General features: G+C 40.6%; 1 long non-coding RNA gene across 1 annotated transcript in view; it reads right to left on the minus strand.

Annotated features, from left to right (window-relative positions):
- Nucleotides 1-6,400: 6,400 nt before the first annotated feature.
- LOC141579574 (uncharacterized) overlaps nt 6,401-23,997 on the minus strand; it is a 62,877-nt gene continuing 45,280 nt past the window's right edge. Inside the window, exons 7-8 of the long non-coding RNA XR_012511189.1 lie at nt 23,580-23,677; nt 6,401-10,277 (exon numbers count right to left, since the gene is read on the minus strand). This is a non-coding gene — a long non-coding RNA (uncharacterized LOC141579574). The remainder of the gene's footprint in view (nt 10,278-23,579; nt 23,678-23,997) is intronic.

The following is a 23,997-nucleotide window of genomic DNA, read 5'->3' on the forward strand; positions in this document are numbered from 1 at the left end:
CTAGTTGAAGGACGTCTCCAAAACAAATTCAGATGTCAGAAGTAAGCCTGTGGAGAGGCATTTTTTCATCCAGCATTGAAGGTTAAATGGTATACAGAAACACATTTTCTGACTTGTCAGCATGTTTCTCAAAGCCGGTTTCAAATAAAAGCTGTTTGCAGTGTAAAACCGAGTCCGTGCTAGAAAGTCCCCATATATATGAAAGAAGCGGAGTTTCCACTGGACTGAAACTCTGGGTTTCCCACAAGGTAGGTGAAGTATGGCTTCAACACTCATTCAGTTCTGAATATTGAGAATGTGGAGAGACATTCGTTTGTCTATAATAAAGGGAATGGTTTGCAGTAGAAACACCTACACTGGATTCTCAGTAAGCTTCCTAGTGCTGGTTTGAATTTCATGCAGTTTTCATTGTAAATCCCATTTGGAACTAGTACCTTCGCATTTACACAAATGTAGTGAATTTACCCACTCATAAGAAACTGTGTGTTCCCAACAAGCTAGCTGATTGAAGACTTTCACACAAATTAACTCTCAGAATTGTGCAAGTGGAGAGACGTTCATTCATCTAGCATGAAGGGAATGGGTTGCAGTAGAAACACTTGCTCTGGTTTCTCAGTATGTTTTCCTAGTGCCGGTTGGAGATTCATGCAGTTCTCACTGAAAAACCGAGTTGGAGCTTGTACCTCCCAAAATATATTTATTTAGCTTAGTTTTCCACACAAAAGAAACTGTGTGTTCCCAACAAGCTATGTGATTGACGGCATTCATACTCATTTAAGTGTCAGAATTGAAAATGTGAAGAGACGTTCGATAATCTAGCATAAAGGGAATGGGTGTGTAGAAACACGTACTCGGGTTTCTCAGTATGTTTTCTACTGCCAGTTTGAAGTTCATGCAGTTTTCACGGTAAAACCGAGTTTGAGCTACTACATCCATATACATATATAAGTAGTGTAGTCCCAAAATAAAAGAAACTGTGTGTTTCCAACAAGCAAGGAGATTGATGACTTCACAATTAAATCTCATAAATGAGAATGTGGAGAGACGTTCGTTCATCTAGCATAAATGGAATGGTTTCTACTAGAAAGATTTCTACTGGGTTTTCAGTATGTTTTCCTCGTGCCAGATTGAAGTTCATGAAGTTTTCACTGTAACACCGAATTGGAGATAGTACCTCCCATTATATATGTAAGCAGTGAATTTCCCGGCTCTAACGAAACTGTGTGATCTCAACAAGCTAGGTGATTGAAGGTTTCCCACACACTTAACTCTCAGAATTGAGCAAGTGGAGAGACATTCGTTCATCTACACAAAGGTAAAGGGTTGAAATAGAAACACTTACCCTGGACTCACATTATGTTTCCTAGTGCCGCTTGGAAATTAATGCAGTTTCCCTGTAAAACCGAGTTGGAGCTATACCTCCCCACATGTATGCATGTAGTGTAGATACCCAATGAAAACAAAATGTGTTCCAAACAAGTAAGGTTTTTGATGGCTTGCAAAATCATTTATGTCTCAGAATAGAGCATGTGGTGAGACGATGTTTCATCTAGCAATAATGGAATGGATTGTAGCAGAAAAAATTACACTGGTTTCTCAGAATCTTTCCCTAATGCCCTTTAGAAATTCATGAAGTTTACTCTGTAAAGCCGAGTTGGAGATAGTAATTCCACATATATATTTATGCAGTGCATTTACCCACTGAAAAGAAAATGTGTTCCAAAAGAGCTAGAAGATAGAAGACTTCCCACACACTTAGCACTCAGTATTAAACATATAGACAGACGTTCGTTCATTTAGCTTAAAGGGAGTGGTTTCTAGAAGAAAGAAATATTCTGGTTTCTCAGTCTGTCTCCTAGTGCCTGTTTGAAGTTCATGCGGTTTTCAATGTAAAACCGAGTTGGAGCTAGTACCTCCCCATATATATGTATGCAGAATAGATTGCAACTCTAAAGAATTTTGTGTTTCCAACAAGCTAGGGGAAGGACGGCTTTCACACACCATTATCTGAGAAATGAGCATGTGGAGAGAAGTTCTTTCATCTAGAACAAAGGGGACGGATTGCAGGACAAACAACTACTCTGGTTTCTCAGACTGTTTTGTAGTGCCGGAATGAAATTCCTGCAGATTTCACTGTAAATCTGAGTTTGAGCTATTAACTCCCCATATATATGTATGTAGTGTAGTTTCCAACTAAAAAGAACCTTTGTGTTACCGACAAGCTAGGTGAAGGACGGCTTTCCCATACACTTATCTCTCAGAAATGAGTATTTGGAGAGACGTTCGTTCATCTAGCACAAAGGGAAGTGGATGCAGGAGGAACACTTACTCTGCTTTCTCAGTCTGTTTCCTAGTTCCGGTTTGATGTTCCTGCAGTTTTTACTGTAAATCCGAGTTTGAGCTATTACATCCCCATATATATATATGTAGTGTATTCTCCAACTGAAAAGAATATTTGTCTTCCCAACAAGCTAGGTGAAGGATGGATTACACACACAAATATCTCTCAGAAATTAGCATGTCGAGAGACCTTATTTCATATAGTACAAACAGGACAGGTGCACAAGAAACACCCACTGTGGATTGTCAGTCAGTTTCCTAGTGCCGGTTTGAGGTTCCTGCAGTATTCACTGTAAAACCGAGTTGGAGCTAGTGCCTCAACATATATATGTATATAGTGTAGTTTAGAATGAAAGGAAACTTTAAGTTCCCAACAAGTTATGTGAAGGACGGCTTCCACACACAATTATCTCTCACAACTGAGCATGTGGAGAGATGTTCTTTCACCGAGAACAAAGGGAAAGGTTTGCAGGTGAAACACTTTCTCTGGTTTCTCAGTTTCCTAGTGCCTGTTTCAAGTTCCTGCAGTTTTCACTGAAAACAGAGTTGAAGCTAGTACCTCCACAAATATAAATATATGTAGTGTAATTTCTAACTGTAAAGAACCTTTGTCTTCCCAACAACTTAGGTAAAGTGCGCATTTCACACATACTTATCTCACAGAACTGAGCATTTTGAGAGACTTTGGTTCATCTAGCACGAAGGGAACGTGTTATAGGAGAAACACTTTTCTTTCTAAGTTTTTTCATTCTGTCAGTTTGAAATTCCTGCAGTTTTCACTGTAAAACCGAGTTGGAACTACTACCTCCCCATATATGTGTAAGAAGTGTAGTTTTCAAATGAAAAGAAACATTGTGTTGCCAACAAGTTATATGAAGGGCGGCTTTCACATGCACTTATCTCTACGAAAAGAACATGTGGAGAGACGTTCGTTCATCTAGCAAAAAGGGAACCATTTACAGAAGAAATAATTACTCTGGTATCTCAGTCTGTTTCATATTGCCGGTTTAAAATCCCTGCAGTTTTCACTTTAAAACTGAGTTGGGGGTAGTACTTCCTCATATATATGTGTATAGTGTATTTAGCAACTGAAAAGAAACTTTGTGTTCCCAACAAGTTAGATGAAGGACGGCTTTCACACACAGTTATCTTTCAGAACTGAGCATGTGGAGAGACGTTCGCTCATGTAGTAGAAAGGGAACTGTTTTCAGGATAAACACTTACTCTGTTTTCTCAGTCTGTTTCCTACTGCCGGTTTGATGTTCCTGCAGTTTTCACTGTAAACCCGTGTTGGAGCTAATACAACATATTTATGTATATAATGTAGTTTCTTACTGAAATAAACTTTATGTTCCCAACAAGATAGTTGAAGGACGGCTTTCACCCACAATTATCTCTCAGAACTGAGTATGTTGAGAGACTTTCTTTCATGTAGCACAATGCGAACGGTTTGCAGGAGAAGGAAATACTCTGGTTTCTCAGGCTGTTTCCTAGTGCCGGTTTGAATTTCCTGCAGTTTTCACTGTAAAACAGAGATCAAGCTAGTACCTCCCCATATATATGTATGGATTGGAATTTGCAACTGAAAATAATCTGTGTGTTCCCACCAAGCTAGGTGAAGTTCGGCTTTCACACACACTTAACTCTAACAAGTGAGCATGTGTAGAAACGTTCGTTCATCTAGCACAGAGGGAAAGGTTTGATTGAGAAACACTTACTCTGGTTACTCTGTCTGTTTCCTACTTCCGGTTTGAACTTTAAATTTTTCACTGTAATACCGTGTTGGAGGTAGAAACACCCCATATATAGATATGGAGTGTAATTTCCAACTGAAATGGAGCTGTATGTTCCCTATAGTCTAGTTGAAGGACGGCTTTCACACAAATTTACCTTTCGAAACTGAGCTTGTGGAGTGACGTTCGATAATTTAGCTGAAATGGAAGTGGTTGCCATAGAAACACTTACTCTGCTTTCTCAGTATGTTTCCTAGTGCTGGTTTGAAATTAATGCAGTTTTCACCTTAAAACCCTGTTGGATCTTGTACCTCCGCACATATATATATTTTGTTTTTTCCAACTGAAAAGAAACTTTTTTTTTCCATCCAACTATGTGAATGTCGTCTTTCACACATACTTATCTCTTAGAACTGATCATGTGGCGAGACGTTCGTTCATCTAGCTCAAAGGAAATTGGTTGCTGTAAAATCCCTTACTGTGGTTTCTCAGTATTTTTCCTAGTGCCGTTTTGAAGTTCATGCAGTTTTCAGTGTAAAACCGAGTTGGAGCTTGCACCTCCCCACATATATCTCTGTCGTGTAGCTTCCAAATTAAAGAAAAATTATGTTCCCAACAAGCTAGATGATGGACGGCGTCACACACAGTTATACCTGAGAACTGAGCATTTGTAGAGATGTTCTTTCATGTAGCACAAACGGAATTGGATGCTGTAGGATCACTTACTCTGTTTTCTCATTCTGTTTCCAAATTCCGTTTTTTAATTCATGCAATTTTCACTGTAAACCCGAGTTCGAGGTAGTAACGATAAATATATGTTTATGTAGTGTAGAATCCAACTGAAAAGAAATTTGTGTTCCTAACGAGCTTAGTGAATATCGGCTTTCACACACACTTATATCTCAGACCATAGCATGTGGAGAGACATTCGTTCATCTAGCTGAAATGAAGTGAGATTCAGTAGAATCACTTACACTGGTTTCAGTATGTTTCCTAGTGCCTGTTGGAAGTTCATGCAGTTTTTACTGTAAAACAGATTTCCAGCTAGAACTTCCTCATATATATGTATGTAGTGTATTTTCCCACTGAAAAGAAGCTGTGTTCCCAACAAGCTACGTGATTGACTTTTTTCACACACACTTAAATCTCAGAATTGATCATGTGGAAAGACGTTCGTTCATCTAGCTTAAGGGAAGTGGGTTGCAGTTAAAACACTTACTCTGGATTCTCAGTATGTTTCCTCTGCCGATTTTAAGTTCCTGCAGTTTTCACTGTAATTCCCAGTTGGAACTTGTTCCTCCCCATATGTATGTATGTAGTGTTGTTTCCCACTTAAATGAAACTGTGTTTTCCCAATAAGGTAGGTGACTGACGGCTTTCACACACACTTAACTCTCAGAATTGAGCATGTGGGGAGACGTTCGTTCATCTAGCATAAATGGAATTTGAAAGTGATGATCATGACCTGTGCTTGAAAAAAAACAATTAAGGGAGCATTAATTTAGAGCCTTTATAGTTATGGCCATGAGACATTACAGAATTTCGTTTTCAGCAGTTGATTTCTTTTTTTTTAAACCTCAGAAAACTTAAGTCTTTCCTGTAAATGGATATAGATATTGAGTATCTTAAAATCTTTAGTGACCGCTTCAAAGTAGACTAGTTACTTTGCTTTTGGTCTTTAACCTAAAGGAATATCCAGAAGTCCAGTGGCAGTTCGTAAGCAAGGGCATTATCCTTGCCTTTTCATTTTTTATGTGGAATAGGTATAACTGTATACTAGGGTACAGTGTTTATCTCAAGAGCTGCTTGGATATGTATATGTAAGTTATATTTTGAAAAATTATAATATTATGAAAATCAGTTAACCTTGGAGATATATTGCATATATTTTATTCTTTAATAATATAGATTTAGATAGCCCCATTTTATGTAACACTTATGAAAATAAGTTGGCTTTATATAACTACTTTTTCGATAAATCATTTAAAAATTGGGTATTTTTTATCATTTGCTTCTTAAAAATAAGATATTAATTGCACAATATGTATTTTCCTTCAAGTTCATACTTTTTCTCTATACTATCTTGAGTTGCTTAGATAATTTTTCCCATAGTATTATTTATTTTAAACACTCAGTATGTGCTTCTGTCTGTTGCTTTATTAGAGAGCAAGAATTCTTTATTATTTTTAATAGAATATACTTTCAGGAAACTATACTGGGATTCTTTCATTCACAGTGTTGAGCAATGATAACTGTTCTGTTATATCAATTGTCTAAGCCTCTCAACTTCCAAAAGATTACATGGACAAAGTATAAAACGTCATAAATGATCGACTAAAAAAGTTTATTGTGTTCCTTGATTAAAAGTACAAGTATGGGTCAGTCTTAAATTCGGAAGTAAACGTCTTATAAATTACATGAGTCTTCTCCAAAATTCTTTAATTTGGGCTTTAAGCCCTCCAGTAAAAAACTGGTTTGAAGAAGAAGGAAGTCGAGAATAGATTCAATCCAAATTCTATGGGAATAAACAAAGCTAAATGTTTCAGTCATCTTTTGAAACAGATAGATATGTTTTCTGCACCATATGATTTTAATAGTACTCATCTTAACATACGGTTTTGACACCATGAGACCACAAGCCAACAAACAATATCTCAGGCAAAGCAAGAAAAACAACTGAGGGGATTTTCTGCTGCAAAATTTCCCCTAACTAAAACTGTAATTGAGAACAAATCTGACGCCATATTGGATCTGTTCCTTCAGTTTGAAGCCCTGTGACCTGTTTTCCAGGCTTAATCTTGCTGGCTCTGAACCTTTTGTAAAACAACGTTTCCTTTAGCCTAAAACCTACAGGAAAGCCTATTCTCGGGGCTCTGACCTTTAAGGATGTTAGCACTTCTGCACTTACGCAGAGATGGAAAGTTGCAAAATAGAGAATAACCTTTGTTTTGTTGCAGGCTTACAGGGACACAATAGCCTGAGCCACATGGATGGCTGCAAGAACAAAGAATGCCGGCAGCAAGAAGTTTGCACAACCAACCACACCCCTTCCCCTTTTTAGTTCAAAAGGAGCCTTAATTCTGACTTGGGAAAGATGATTCTCCAGGATATTAGTCCCCCATCTTCTTGGTCTGCCAGTTTTCTGAATAAAGTTACTATTCCTTGCCCCAAAACCTTGTCTCCTGATTTATTTATTTATCACTGCTGTGCAGTGAGCAGAACAAGTTTGGCCTCGGTAACAGAACCAGCTTTGTTATTCCCTCTGATGTGAAATCTCTCTGGGTGTACAAGTGCTTGCCTGGTGGTGGTGGTTGTAGTGGTGGTGGTAGGCAAAAACATTTCACTTCTCCTGATTTCAATAGGCTAAAATTTCCTGCTATTTAAGTCAACTCTAGACTTTTACAGAATCACCTGCTGATGTGCTTCTGGAAGCTACAATAATTCCAAAAATGAAAATAATTCGATTGTCTCCAGAAAAGATAATTTTCCTCAAAATTGAGCAGCTCTGAAACACACTTCAGGAGTACAGATAGATGCAGTGTTCTTCATTTCCCATGCTGTTCTGACACAATTTTCCACTTATATCAAAGTAAATTAAAATTGATCTTCAATAGCAGATGCTCTGCCATGATACAACAATGTCAATTCCACTTATTTATTGAGCCAGAGCAGCTTTAGAATAAATGACTTTATACCAAACTCCTGCTTGATATCCTGTCTTCTCCCTGGTGGCTAATTCCTTCTTCTTACTTCCTAAAAGTTCTCCTGTTATGGGAAGTTAGCCTTTACTGTGCACATTCAATTGGGAAGGCACAAATTAAATATGTGAGGGGATGACATACATATTTAATTCTTACTTATACATATATACAAACACATAGGACCTGTGTCTTGGAAGATGTCAATTCCTAATGTGGGCAAGAGGATAGTCTATAGTTCAATCAATGATCTAAAAGCAGTTTTCTAGGATATAATAAAACAATGCTTGAGTTATAAGATAGAACAACTCCTGGATATGAATCAGTGGCACCATTCAGTGGGTGCACATGTGTGCACTCACACGCCCATGCACACGGAGCAGCCTTGGAGACACTCCATCTGTGCTGATGGAGCCAAATCATGCTGGGGAGATGAGGAAAAAGTGCCTAATACAATCAAACCAGGACATCTGAGTAATGGGTAATAGGAGTCAATTGAATATTCTGGTTAGGTGAAGGTCAAACAAAAACACTTTTAGTTTCAAACGTCATTGTTAAAAACTTTCTTAAAGCACAGGAGCCTGTTTTCCTGCCTTGCTTAGTGTCACATGGCATATTAAACATGACAGATTCGTATTTCTCTGACTGTGGAACGGGAAAGGCCTTGCAGTCATATTTCTGAACATTAGTCTATGTTTTGCAGCACAGTGGATACTGAAAATGGGGCAATTTGAGTGAATGGGAATGGACATAACCTAGCAGCCATTGACTGTGATTTGCCAACTTTCTCCAAAAAGTAGGGGTAGCAAGCAAATCAGATAAATTGAGGGATCCTGGGGTGGAGAGTCGGGTGGGCTGACAGCTGGGTGGTCCAGGTAGCTTGTTTTACTGTGTAAAATTGTGACTATGATCCAGACAGTAAAACATTGTCAAATTCCTGTGCCTGTAGCTTTGATACCTGGCCGAGTCTGTGAGCCAATTTTATCGATGGTGCATAATGAAGATAACTAACATTTCCTGAGGACCAGGTTATGTGACTTCCATGCATTGACTCACTGAATTCCCTAAGCACCCTTTGTGGTACATAACAGTCTTAAAATATGCAGCAGGGAATTATTCTGTTTGCAGATGATAAAATGAAACTCTGAACTGTTGAAGCCTGGCCCGAAATCATGCAGGTGGGAAGACGCCGTGCTGGGAGCTCAGCTCGGGCCAGGCTACAGAACCAAGTCCCCTCACCCAGGAACCTGGCCCACAGCCACTGCCAGGCCCTGTTCTATTTCTATGAGTGCTCATGTGAAAATGCCAAGTACTCAGGGTCAATGCGACTTGATTAAGAAATTCAAACTGGGATAGCCTTTTGTTGGGGACTGTAACTTGGGAGTGAAACTGGCAGTGAAGTAAGGGAGGAAACAGCCCTGGTTGTAAGAATATTTCTAGGGAAGAAAGTTCCCTGTTGGGCTGGCATGGGAATCGCTGTGGTTGTGAGCCCCCTGTTGCCCTGTGGGGTTGTGGGCAGGGAAGGAGAGAGGCTGTTCAGACTAGTTATAGTCAATAGAGTTTGTAAACAACTGAGTTCTGTTCCCTCACAGCTCAGACACATGCAGAACATGAGGATGCTTAGCTAATGACCAACAGTGGGTAGCAAATGCCAAGAGTGGGGTGGGGAGGAGAGATGGGGCCACCTTATGGAAGAAACTCTGCCCCAGGGAACAGGAAGGTAATGAACGATTGGGGAGGCACAAAGGGTTTCTATGGCCTCATCAGGTAGTTCCTACTTTAAACTGATAGTCTGGAATATATGGTCAAATGCGGTGGAATGACTGCTCTTATTTTAGGTTCTACAAACAATTAAACGGATAGATTTCTATCTCCATTATACAAGCACTGCTGGGTGACTTTTAGAGTCATGTGAGGATCAAAAGAGTGAGTACTTATTAATGCTATTACCATGCTTCTACTGAATTAACACTTCAGCAACAGTATAACGGCCACGCTCCTTAACAACTGCGTCTGTAAGGGTCTTGTAAGTCACAAATTATAATTATAAAGAAAATATATTAAAAATAATAACAATTACAGTTACAACAACTATGTTGTTTATAACGATGATAGTGTTAGCATCTCCCTCTCATATTAAACAGTACCCAACACTGGATTCCGTAGGAAGCAACGCCAATGCATTTTTTGACTATTCTAAGTCTTCACCCAATGAAGCCTTTTTATTCACATTGGTCAACCACAGCCAGAATTGCTGTTCCTTGCATGGTTGGCTGCCATGCTGAGATGTTCTGGGCTTTTTCTGGCACCATACGTCTATACTGGGTAGTCAAGGTTCCACGTACCCACTCTGATTTCCAATATATTGTTCTCCAGAGCCAACAGAGGGGCCACTGGAAAGAGGCCACATATACTGTGGTGAACCCAAACTGAATACCTGTTGAAGGAATGGACACACAACATGGAGTGTTGGAAGGATGGAAGGACAACATAACTTCTTTTACTCCTGTAAAGAGAGAGGGGGAAATGGTGAACTAAATCTCAAAGAGAAAAGACATTCATGGTAATAATAATGTTCAACAGTGAAAGAATCCAAACAAAAGGCAAATATAAAATCTCTGGGAAGAAGACTCATTACAACCTGTTTCTTTCACATATATACCCTTAGTAGGAATAACATACTTAAAAATCTTCAACCAACCATAGTTATTTGCTCATAATAAACTTGGGAATCTTGAAGCATATTATTCACTCTCAGTGTTGAAATAATACAATCTTGGAAGATGATTTGTATTTGAGGATTAAAAAAAGAATATTGTGGATGTATCTAACAATTTAAATAGAAATAAGAAATATACCTTTGGGAAAGGTATGCATAGAGAACGTTGGAAGAAATACACTGAATATAGGCAAGTGAGCAAGCTCCCTTGAGTCTGGGAAGGTGAGTGCAGCACATTCAGAGGGTCTATGAAGTTATTACAAGTCACAGAAAGGTATGCAATTAAAGTGTCTTCCTAAGCAAAATATTCTTCTTCAGGAATTTTTATCTTGATATTTCTATGGTCTGTGAGGTCACAGGAAGTCAAAGTTATGGTGGTGGCTTAGAAGTTCTTTTCTCTCTGTGTGTAATTTACAGGGCAATGCTACAGATGGGGCAGCAGAGATCTGTGGTAAGCTGTTCCATAGGGTGGTGGAGCAGTTAGAAATGATAAGGTCAGAGATCTAAGACTTTTAGACCCTCCCCTCCTAACTGGCAGACCTTTAAAGCAAACTAGCACAGGTATGTAACTAAGAGAGTGGATGAGAGGCAAATTTATAGTCCCTTTAGTGTTACTGCTCAGTCAAGGGGTAGGGACCACTCTGGCTAGGAACGGCAAGACCGTGGATGTTGTGGATGGGTAGGAGAAGCTGACATTTGCTTCTGACCTGAGAGGCAGGTTTGTGTTGCAGAAAAGCCGATAGTGCTGGAAAGATGCAGCAGGTCCACAGCCCAAAAGGAGCTGTCATATTCAGGGAGGTCAGAGAGCAAGAACCAGAGTTACTGACGCCACAGGGTCAGTAGCGTGGCAGCTGTGATATCAGTATCTGCGTCCCATAACCCACCTAACCCTACATGAGCTCATCTGCCTAAGGGGGCAGGTATGTAGCAGAAATGTGTGGAGTGGGTGCAGCCACTGGCAAATTGGCAAGTGGGCATCCTAAGGAAACGCAATGCTCACCGTCACCATATTGGAAATAGGGCCTCATGGTGTCAGATCTCCTTCTTATTCAAGAGAAACCAGAAATTAAGAGTTTATTAGCAAACAACCCAGATCAAAACCCAGAAAAGATATCATTTTATAATGACAAAGAAGGCACAGACTATTCAGAAATAAATTAATGAAAATATTAAGAAGATTCTGATAAATGATTTAAAAAAAGAAAAAAAATGAACAGTAGAATGCACCACCCTCTTCAGTGGGCAGACTCAAATTTGGGGGACATAGAATATTTTTTCTCCAAAATAAATTTAGTATCTGAATGCAAATTTAGTTAATAATCCCAAATGGATTTAAGAAAAAAATCTGAAAGGTGATCCTAAATGTATTCCAGAAATATACCCATATATACAAATAAAATAATGAGGAGGGATGTTTGAATTTGTAGTATTAGAGACATTCTGGAAAAGGATAAAACAGGACCAACTCTAGGAGGTATTAATCTATGTTCATGGAAACATTATAGAAATAGTGCACTGAGAGTATGAATGAAATAGATTACATTTCAAGAATAGACGTGGATATTTGTGAGATTTTAGTAATATTATAAAACTGACACTTCAAATCAGTGGATTCAAGTACTGCAGTAATTAGCTAAATCATTGGAAGACCTGGTACAGTGTCCTCATTTATGACATTAAAATAAATTCCAGATAATTTTTTAATTAAAAAATAAAACACCAGAAATAACCCAACATGATTTAATCTGTTCAGATTTTCAAGCGAGAAGAACTTTCTAAAAAGCTTTTGGAATAAAGACCAAAAAGAGCAAAGGCCCAGCAACTCAGCAAGGCCAGAAACGCCCACTGTAAAACAAAACTAACCCTCGCCCAACCCTCTCTCATGGTCCTGTGTTGCTCTCTGATACTTTCTACACTTTCTTCTTCCCTTTAAAGTCCAGTTTCTTGGAGAAGTACCTGCGCTGAAGACTTCTCCAGGGCTCAGAGCCCTGCATCCCCCACGGCCCTCATCGCAGCACTGAGACAGGAGTTGCACTGCCTGTGGCTGCGTGTTTCAAACTAGTCGGCACTTTCAGCTCCTATTTATTTGATTACCAGTTAGCTTTTGCCGTGGACAAATATTTTCCTCTCAGTGGAATATTTTCCCCCCTTAATTTTTGTTTTACTTAAATAAATTTAAAAAGCCCAGACAGAAAATTGTGTGTGCACATATGCACACACACAGATACACACAGATCTGTTTTTTAAAGTCTACCTAAGTATAGTCCTCCTCTGCCTTTTCCCCAGTCTTGGCAATTAAAGCTGGGTTTTAGCTCTTGCTTTTTTGCCCCACACACACACCCTTTCTCACTATGCTCCTTTTAGTCAGTGTTCAAATCCCTCTGAAGCCAGGTTACAGCCTTCTCTGTGTTGCCTCAACTAGTTTCTCCCAACTGCTCTGATATTATTCTTTCTCTTGCTGGATTTCTCTTCTCCCATGTGACATGTACATGGCCCTTTTCCCCAGGGCCTCGTCCTCAATCCTTCACTTGGCAGGAATGAATCGCCCCCACGGCCTCACCCGCAGATCCTCTGAGCTCCTGACTGTTGAATCCAGCTTAACAACGGGCATCACTCCTCAGATGTCCCATAGACACTTTGCAATCAAAATGCCACACACAGAACAATCTCCTTGAAACCATCTCCTCCCCTTACACTCCCCCTGCAGATCCGCTCTCCAGATGGGTCACTGGAAAGTCACCTCAGCAGCTCTGCGGCCCGCCGCCGCGGCCCTGCAGTCCCCTCTGCAGCAGTCACCACTTCTGCCGCCCACGTCTCTCTCCCTCTGCCCAGGGACTCTCTGCAGGCATGTGCCACTTGTCTGGATTACCTGGAGTGGCCCCCGAAATATCCTTTCCCACCAAAATATGGGCCTCCCCCCAAAAATATTATTTTCCATTCTGCTGCCAGTATAACCAGATATTCTTTAACATAATCATTATGCAATTCTCTTGCTTACATATATTCCAATATAGCGCTGTTTCTTTAAGGATACATTCAAGTCTAAGCACACAAGACCCATCATGACAGAGGCCTTGTGCACCTGATATTCCCACCTGTGGATACTTTGTTCTAACCCTACTTGTTGTTCTTCAGTCTGGCCAAGCCGCTTCATGCCGTGTACTCTTATATGTCTCTACCTCTCTGCATGAAGTGTCCACTCCCTCTACCACACATTAGAGAGCTAACTTCCTTTCACCTTTCAAAATTCAGTTCAAATATTTCCAGCTCTATGAAGTCCAATGTGTGTTCACCTGCTTAGCAAACCATCAACTACTCGCCAAGTCTCGCCTGCCCTGCGGAGTTCAGACACCATGTCTTACCTGTCTTGGTCTCCCCAGCAGTTGATACAGTGTTTGGCATAGCAGGTGCTCAGTGTTTGTTGGATAGATAAACGAATGAATCAGTAAAGAGATGAGAGGTCTACAATCCCCCCCAGTTACACAGCTGCCATTTTGGAAAGTTCATTCTGCGGAGTTAAGGAAATGTCAGTGCAGGTGGTGAGCAGACAGAACAGAGGTGAGGGTGTGTGGGAGAAAGGCGGTCCTGGAGAGCGCAGGAGAGGCGTGGGTGGGAGAGCACTGGAGAGAGAGGGAATGGAGGGGGCGGGTGCAAGGAGATGTTGAAGAACAACTGATATTAAATGCAGTAAATTAAATAGAGAACATAATATATGAAGGGAAGATCAAGTTAACACAGCAAGGATGGAAAAGGCAGTACCAGAGACGAAGAGCTCTCACTTCATCACTCACTGCATTTCACTTACGGCACCCGCCCTCTAGGAAGGCAGTGCCAAGTTCTTGAGAGACTGGTGTTTGTGCTGTGGGTGCTCTAAGTACAAAACGGTATCTTATGGCTTCCAGATTTTAAGACTGATAGATTATTTCTCTTATGTCCCGTGTCTGAGTTCTCAAACAGCAGGATCTTTTGCTTCTGGGGGTGAGCTATTGTGGTTAATATCTCAGGGTTACTCTAATAATCTAAAAGGAGAGTGGGAAAATCACTAAAACAAATAAAAGAGAAATTTCACTCAGAAAAAAACATATGCCCTATAGAACCTTGTGGGGGCCTTGGGGGTAATGTTACCGCCAACTCATCTAACAGTTGTATGTGAGTGTGTTGAAACTCCATGCTCAAGTCACTTAAACACGTATGACAAACAGGGTCCAGGCTGTGGTGCTCCAGACATGCACGGGAAGATGAAAAGCCTGACTACTGCCTCCGACAGGATCAGTCCAGCCGGGGAGCGCAATGGACACGGACACGATCACGCACCATCAAGGCAAGAATCAACTGCAATTCATGTTTAGAGAGGAGAGCAGAAAATCTCTAAAAAGTGGAGGTTTTCCTGCCAAGGCTTGGCAAGATTCCTTCCAGGCAGAAAAGCAGAGAAAGATACTTCTGGCGAAGGAGACTAGTGATGGTGGCTGGGTGTGAGGCCTAAAGAAGCAAGGGTGGAGGGCTCCAGGGTCATCTGTCAGAAGCTGTTCCCCTTCAGCAGCTAAGAGGCGTAACTAAAAAGGCAGGTGGGGTGTCATTAATGATAATGGGGAAAACTGGGAGGAGGAAACTGAGGTCAGGAGATCACCATCAAAGGCACTTTATTTGAGAGGAACAAAAATAATTCAAAAAGCACTTGGAAATTCTATCTCCCATGAATGAAAAGAACACAAAATAAGTTTCACTCCAGCGTTGAATACAGAATAACAGACTGCCTACTCTCAGAAATGGATTGAATTTTCTAATTCGTTAGGGATTATTTAGAGAATAGGAAAACGAATAAATCTGAACAATCTCTCTACAATAGCTGTTACTCCATCCTGTTATGTAGGGTAGAGTTAGGCTGAATTATTTAATTAGTATTTTATTGAGACTATAAAGTTCTAAAAGTCCTATCCATTTCTCACAAAAGTGTACAACTTTTCCTTTCAATGACCTTTATTTGACTTAACTAGAACAATAACTATTTTCCAAGGCATTTTTCGTGTGTGTTAAAATACCAAATCATATGCTGCCCTCAGAATGTTGCTGTTATTATTAATGCTGATAATAGCCCCAATAAGAAATATTTACAATTATGACTCATTTTGGAATAACAGGTCATTGGCTTAAAGTCCTTCTGAAAATAAGCAGAAAAAACGAACATAATTTCTACACCAGCTGCACCCTTAATCGAACCTGGTCACTAAGCACAATAAAAGCAAAGATGAAACTCAAATCAGACACCAGACCACAAAGCAGAGCTGACTGAAGATGCCACAAAATGACCTTTCATTCACCGAGGGAATCAGATGCTTTTCCATGTATATTATATGTTTTAAAACAATTATTATATATATAGAATGTAATTTAGGAAAAAGAAAACTCCCTCTTTCTGTAGACTTATAAACAGGAAGCACAAAGGGGTGACTTGCAGACATGAAATCGCATGCATAAATGCAAAGCCTATTGACCAAACTCCTTTCCTGTCTCCTAAGCTTAAAAAAAAAAAAAAAAAGTAATTCAAGGCAGTGGTGAGCTGAAAGGGCTCAGATACAAAACGTGCACATCAGCCTTCTAGTAGATAAAAGGGCGCCATACATAATAGAAAAGATGATGTTTCCTATGGAAATCTATTTTGAGATGCAACAATTTAAAGGCAACCGAGAGCTCAAAACCAAGTTCAAACAAAGAGAAACAAAGGCCAAGCAAATTTACAGAAATGGACAAAGACATTGGAGAAGGAGGGGATCTGTGTTCTACCAATACTCCAGATCAGCAAATTCATCCTGAATTCAAGCCAGTGATGTGCCATGAGGTCACTCAAGGAACAAGGCAGAAACCATCGGCCAGAAGAAATAGGAAATTGTCAAAGGCAGGTGTGAGGTGTGGAAGGGGTGACCCTGTGACCCTTGCTGCCATGAGGCAGGATGCTCTTGCGGGCTTTCTGCACAGGCTGGCGGGCTCACATGACTCTGTTTAGAAGGATATCAGCCAACAGCTGTGCCACACGGGCTGCAGCCCGAGCTGAGTCACATATAGTAACGGTTCTGAGTTCATCCTTAGACGACATGACCAGTAGGATCTGAGAATCAATGGTGGAGATGTACCTGAATGAATATTCCATTTCATTCCTTGGCAGTAAATCTTCAGCTTTGTACAACATAAATATTGACAGAGATACACACAGGCACCCTAGTTGAAAGCCTGACTGCATAATTGCATCTAATTGAAAAAAGCGGGTTCCGTTTCGGTATGCTAGGTCATTGTTTGGCTCAGTAACCGATGCTTCTGAGACCCAAAGCATATTCTAGTATAACCGACAGTACAGAAATCTCCACTGATGACTTACTCATATCAAGGTATTCATAAAATAGCACCAGTTTGCCCATGGGATACAGATGGTTGTCCCATTCCCATCGTGGGGTGGTCTGTTTTGTTCCCGAAACTGTGGCACCATTAGATTCATGACCCAGCTGCCAAACAGATCAAATTATAAGGCAGGATATTATCAGACAAAGGTCATAAAAGTATTACTGACATTTCAAGCTGAACACATCATCTTCCCAAGAAATTAATTTCTTGTTTTCAGGATAAATTTCTTTTTATTGCTGCATCCCTACCCTCAAGTATTGTGAAAACTAGTCCTGACTACGTACCTTGGGTTTACCAAAATTGTAACGACTACTACTACTTTATCTCCTACCTCCTTTTCAGGTACGCATTTTAGCTTTTAGAAGATACCTACCCTCATTTGTTTTTTCCCCCCATTTCTCTGCTATTATTCACCATGGCCTTTCCAGTCTGTAAATTGTCAGAGAAAATAAGTAAAAGAAAGAATTACAGGGTCTGTGAGCTGGTGATAAGTGCTGCAGAGGAAAATAAAGGAGGGCGAGGAATGTGTGGTATGGAGGAGTGTGGATGTGGAAGTGACCTTTGAATAAGGCAAAGACGGAGGCAAAGGGGTGGGCAGAGGGAACAGTGATCACAGGCCTGGAGGTCCCTCACGCTGGACAGACAGCATGGAGACTGGTGTGGGCCAGAGAGAATAGGAAATAAGTGGTGGTTTTGGGGGTGGAGCCTTAGAGGCTGCCTTGAGGATGTGGGCATTTTTCCCTCTGAAGGAATTGCGGAGCCATGGAGGGTCACCAAGCAGAAAAGTGATACTCTAATGTTGGATCAAACAGGTCCAAGACCCTAATTAAAGCTGAACAAATCATGGGCCAAAGAAGTGACATGCTGCCTCAAATTCAGTGCAGAACTTGAAAGAAACACAGCCTCGACTCGCAGCCCAGTGCTCTGCCCCCTCCTGGATGCTGTCCCACAGAGCTGTCCCTAAGGTTATGTTTTTTCCTCACTCAGAGGCTTGTGGGACAACTGAATGCTTCCCCCTTTTTCAAATGGCAATTTGTCCTGAAAGGAATTCGGAGTTGGCAGTGAAACAAGGCATGGATCTGTAGCCTACAGAGCTGTTGTCCCTGAAAGCAACAGCTGGCGCGTGGTTTACTCGTGGAGCTCAGCAGAAGAGACAGAGCAACAACAGACAACTTAGCGTCTGGCTGAGGTTCGGCTGACTACACTGCACGTTTGGATGGATTTCAAATTTGGACAGTGAGGCGGCTTCACACGAAATGCAGGTGTATACATCATACATGCCCACACGTCTGTATGCACACACACGTGGACACACACAGAGTATATGATGTGACTTGTAAAAAGCTTCCCCTGCTAGGTTTCCCACTGCCTCTGATCTCAGCGTTAACATTTCCCTGGCCATGCTCCCAGGTTTGCTACGAGATTTCTTTGCAATGGAACATGCCCTTCGCTTCGCAAACTTTCCCCACTTCTTTCAATGACATTAGGGGAAAAGCAGGGAGCTCTGGGAAGGGGTGGGGATATGGACTCGAGATACCCCTGAATCTGAATCCACACTTCATGGCTTATTTGTTATTTAACTTTATTTACATTCAAAATGCAATTGTTGCAGATCTCAGAAGTTGATTTACACTCACTGCTGTGGCAGAATGTTGCGGTCAGTAGACCCACCACTGGATCCTCTTATTCAACACGTCCTTCCAATAATTCAGATAATATTGTATCACAAATGCCCATTTCTATATTTTGATACCTGCTTTTCAGTATAATTATCTTCCTTCTTTATTCTCTAAATCTTATGATTTTTAAACATTTTTCTGAGAAGTGTTCCACAGGCACTATACATATGATAAGTTGATAAAGAGATCCTGGAGATCAAAACCACATTTAAATCCTGAGATAAACTCAACTGTGCCGTATACATGGCTAGGTTTAGTCTGCTTCCTTTGTTACTTTGTTTAGTAATTTTTGTTTCAAACAACAAGATCCTACTGTATAGCACAGGGAACTACATTCAATAACTTTTAATAGCCTATAGTGGAAAAGTATATGACAAGGAATATATATATATATATATGTATGTATATGTGAATCACTATGCTGTATACCAAGAATTAACACAATATTGTACACCAACTATACTTTCAACAAAAAATGTTGAAATAAAATTGGGAGGTGAAACTTCGACTGCCCAGGCTGCTGTCAAGATGAAACGATTCAAAGCAGGCCAGGTATTAGCAAACCCCCTAACACATCAAAACCCCATATGGGATCTTCTTTTTGAGCAGCACAGGCTAACCAGCTGTGGTCACCTGTAAATAAGGTTGAAGTCACTTAGACCCTTGGCTTGGGAATGCCGTGGCCACAGGGGTGGGGGTCACTGCAGCACCTACGAGAATGACGGGGACAGCATGCTCCTGACGCCGCTCCCCAGGCCGCAGCCCGGAGCACTGCAGTCAGGTCTGAGGTCCGGCCGGGAGCGCACAGCTCCACAGCCACTCGGAGCCCTGCGGTGCGGGTGGAGCTGGGACCGCGCTCATCCATCACCCTTCCAGGCACCCAGACTCGGGAGTCCCCTGGGGGAATTTTTCTCTGCCTCATAATTCCTGTCTCAGCCTCTTGTGGAATGCGGTCCATGCCCAACGGAAGCAGGGCTTTAACCCTCCGGGACCCAAATCCATCACGGTTTGGATCCAGGATGTAACTTCCATGTTAACTCACCTGGTGCTCCCTTCTTGTGCTGAACTGCCCTCCCCCGTCGATGACATTAGGTCGTATTAGAAGTCCCGACTTGCTTGTCCTTAGCTAAGACTCTGAGCCTCTTGCTCAGTCTTCCTGACTGGAACCACTCTTCTGTGGCAGAAAAGCTTGGGCTGTCGGCAACCCATCATTGTCCTCGGTCTTTTGGGTTTTCTGTTGGTTTATGGTTCTCATGCAGGGATACCAATTTGCACATGAGAAACACCTGTAGACATTTTAAAAAATACAGACACTGGATCCTCCCCACTCTCCAGCCAAGGCTGGAAGCTTTCTCCCTCTAGCAGGGGTTACACAATAATTTGCTTGGGAATTGACCACACATATTGGCATAATCATGGTAAATTGCCCTTTACTCAGTGCTTCCCACGTGGCATTTTCTACTTCATGTTGTCTTTGTACGTTCATTATCACATTTAATCCCTGAATTATAGATAATCACCATTTCTTTTGAGGACACTCCTACTTGCTAATCTTGAATACAAGTATCTTTGATTCTCTTAATCTATTTCATTCCTGAGTTTCCTGTTCCTGGATTTAAAGAGTGAATTATGGACACATGTATTTAAGATTCTCTTAATATATCTATCTGACTCATCCTCTAACCAAATCATATCTGGAGAAGAGAGATTTTCTCTTTTAAATATTTGCATTTTCTTACTATATAGTAGTGCGTACACATGGTGGAAAATGTAGAAAGCATATAAAGTAAGAAAATTACAGCCATACATTATCTAAACACCAAAGGACAGTGCTATGTCATGTTGGGCATTTAACCATTTTTCTTAATATTTTATCATAAAATTTCCCTAGGGCATGTTACTTAACCCTGGAATTGTACTAGACTTTTGTCAAGTACAGAATAACATTCCCAGAAATGACCCCAACATCAAAATAGTACGTGAGGCTGGGAAGGCCATAGGGCACTCAGCTTATTCTCTGAGTCCTACAAAGAATGCTGTTAATTCACTGATGTTACTCATTCGATGCCTGTGAGTCACTCACTCACTCAGCTGGCTCGGACTGAGACCTACTTTATACCAAGTGCCGATCCAAGTGCTGGGGAGACCCCAGAGATAGCCTGGATCACGGCATCACTGTCCTTCTTCATTTGCTCCCAGAATCCTACTCAACAAACCCACATGGGATTGGGGGGTGGAGGCAGGTGAGATATGGTAAAATTCATTTCATTATGTTCCTTTAGACATATTTAAATAGCATGAAAATAGTCACTAACTTTGATAAGTTTTCTTTTCCCTTCCTATGTATTTTTGAGGATGGGTATAGTTTTGGGGCAGCAAGAGTAATTGATAGATCTTTAGTATGTTAGGATTTTATATGAAAAATTAAGAAGGAAACTGGCACCTTATACAAAGAGAAGAGGCAGTGAGGAAAACACAAGCCACCCTCGAACTTGGCTACCATTCAGAATTTCTGATATTCAAAAAAGGGAAACAAAATTCAAAATATTTTCCCTAAATATTTTAGCCCAGAGTAGAAATACATGTAGGCAAAGTTCAGCTCACTGGAACCTACAACAATGTGCTTACTTAAGCGAAGGTATAAACAGACCACAGATACTATAATGCATCCTTTACTTTAAACTAGTTAATGTGAGCAAGTTTCATTTCACATGAATTGCTCAGTACCAATTTAGGAAATATATCCTTCTTGATTGGTAAAAATAGCTCACTGATAACCAGATTCAACAAAATTTAGTGTTAAATAATTAACCTATTTCCTTCAGGAAATGCTTTTGAGTAATCTGAGTTAAGTATTTCCTCTATCTGATCTATTTCTTTTCACAGAGAAAAGTAGTATTATTTGCACATGAGCTACTTTTACTCCTCTGGAGAAATCTGACTGTGAGCTCAGGGTAAGAGTTGTCTACTGCACAGTAGGGAAAAAAAGATTCATTTCACAGCAAAGATCAGAATCTTTTTTTTGAGGGGCATGGTGAGGTGGGGGACAAGGGAAATGCCTTTGTTTAGAGACAGACCACAGTAATCCATCCTGAAGCTGAAAGATGAAGACCTTGTGAAGAAATGTGGAAGGACACACTGACACACAAATGTGTTCACTCTGCAAAAACAGAAAGAAGGAAAGAAAAAATAATTTAACTGCCCTATAAAGAGAATGGACAGAAAATTGGTAATAAGGGAGAGTGAAGGAAAGTTAGGGAAGGGAGGAGAAACAGTGAAAGGGAACTTGGATGCGGTGGGCAGAATAGCAGTTTTGTAGAGCTTACAATGAAGGATGGTAAGAAAAAAAGTAAAGTTTAAAAAAAGTTACAAAGTTTAAAATAGTTTAAAAATTAAAAAATGAAGTTAAAGAATAATTTTTTTATAGTGACATGGAAGATTGTAAAATGATGGAGGATTTTATTTCAAAATTCAAGTTGTTTGAGTTTCTCCTCCATGCTCCAAACAACAGTAAGATCTGCTTGTGTAATTGGTTTTGGGGGACACCACAGAGAGGGGTGAGCAATGCAGTTCGGTTGGCCAGGAGCAGAATGCTTTTGTGGAAGGCAAGACTGAAGAGAGATCAACAGTTTCATGAGGACAGAAACTCAAAGCCAGAAATTATCTTAAAAAGCTTAGTGTGGTGGGCAGAAAAAGTCCCCCCCCCAATATGTCTATGTCCTTATCCCCAGAATATAGGAAGAGGTAATATTCCCTGGCAAACGGTGCCTATGGTTGCAGTTGTGGTTAACGTTGCTAACCAGCCTACTCTAAGAGAGATGAGCTGGATTATAGAGGTGGGCCCATTGTAATCACCAGGGTAGTTAAATGAGGAAGAGGGAGACAGAAGAGGGGAGAGAGGAGAGGAGATTTGACCACAGGATCAGAGTCAGAGGCACACAACCATGCTGACCTTGAGAGAAGGAAAAGAGGTCACAGGCCAAGAGACGTAGGTGGCCTCTGGAAGCCAGAAAAGTCAAAGATACAGTTTCCCCTGAGGCCTTCAGAAACAGCCGTGCCAATATTTAGACTTCAGCAGGCTCTTGCGTTCAAGAACCCTACAAGGTTAAATTTGTTTTGTTTAGTGGAGACTATTTCTTTTTTCTTCCTACTACCATGTCATTTGGGGATACTTGTTACAACAGAAAGCGAATACACTAAGCTCCTTGAAATGTTCAGAAATTGCAGATAACACTGGACTGTCCACTTTGATATGGGATTGGGCTTATGTGAAAATCCAAAGGACAGTGTGACCTTTGCTAACATCTGCTTTTCTCATTTTTAGGAAGAGAACAGTAAGTCAAAACCTCTGTAGTTATTATTTTAGACAAGTGTCTCTTAAAACATTATGTAACCCTTTGCCTTAGGACCCCAAGAGAGTCTCTGTTCTTAGAAGAACATGGATTCCATGAGATAGGGTCTTACATCTGAGTCCCACAGTGGTCTCTTATTGGCAATGAGAACTTGGGCAAATCATTTATCCTCTTTAAGCCACAGGATCTTCATTTGAAAAGGAAGATAAGAATAAGGATTGTTTGGGTGATTAAATTGTACACACACACACACATATATGTACAACATTTAATACAGTGACTAACACATACTAGGCACTCAACAAATTCCTGTTATGGATTTTTAAATGCATGTATAAAAGGAGGAGACAGTTGTGGGAAGTTGTGGGAAAATTAGTTCACGGCCCCAAAAAGGGCCATCTCTCAACGGGCTCTGATCAGTCAGTCCCCAGTGATGGGCTAATAAGCAGAAACTATAGCACTTGAGGATTTAATTTAAACATAAAAAGGGAGGAATTTAAACATAATTATTAAACAGGAGGTATGTTTACCCTGTTGGCTGGATCATCTTATCTGGAGAGCTTTAATAAGCAGAGAGTCTCCCCTGTTTTAGAGATGGGCATGCAGGAAAATTACTTGGATGGGTGGGCCGTTCTCACCCCAAGATCACATGACTTATTACTCACGGAAATAACACCTCTTGTATGTTATTCCAGATGGACTGTCCTCCCATGATTATTGTCAGCTGCATCATCAGTTCAAGGAGACAGCCACCTGGGTCACACTGGAATATTAGACAGAAAATCTCATTTAAATTTTAGATAGCTCTAACATGAAATAAAGTCATTATTTTATGCCTAAAAAAATCTAAGGAACAGAGAGTAAAGACACTCTTCATTGGGCAACTAAGAGAAAACATGAAACAGGTTAGACTGTCAGAACACAAAGCTGTATTCACACGTCTTCATTTCTGTATTTTCACAGCCAATACACCAGATCTCCAGGATAAGTCACAAATCTGCCCTTAAAGAATGTGATGTAGAAACACGAGGAGTAGTAGTTGACAAACTGGAAGAAGAACACCTTCATGGCTAGGTTGTTCTC

This window comes from Camelus bactrianus, chromosome 2 (assembly GCF_048773025.1).
Source record: "Camelus bactrianus isolate YW-2024 breed Bactrian camel chromosome 2, ASM4877302v1, whole genome shotgun sequence".
Taxonomy (NCBI): Eukaryota; Metazoa; Chordata; class Mammalia; order Artiodactyla; family Camelidae; genus Camelus; species Camelus bactrianus.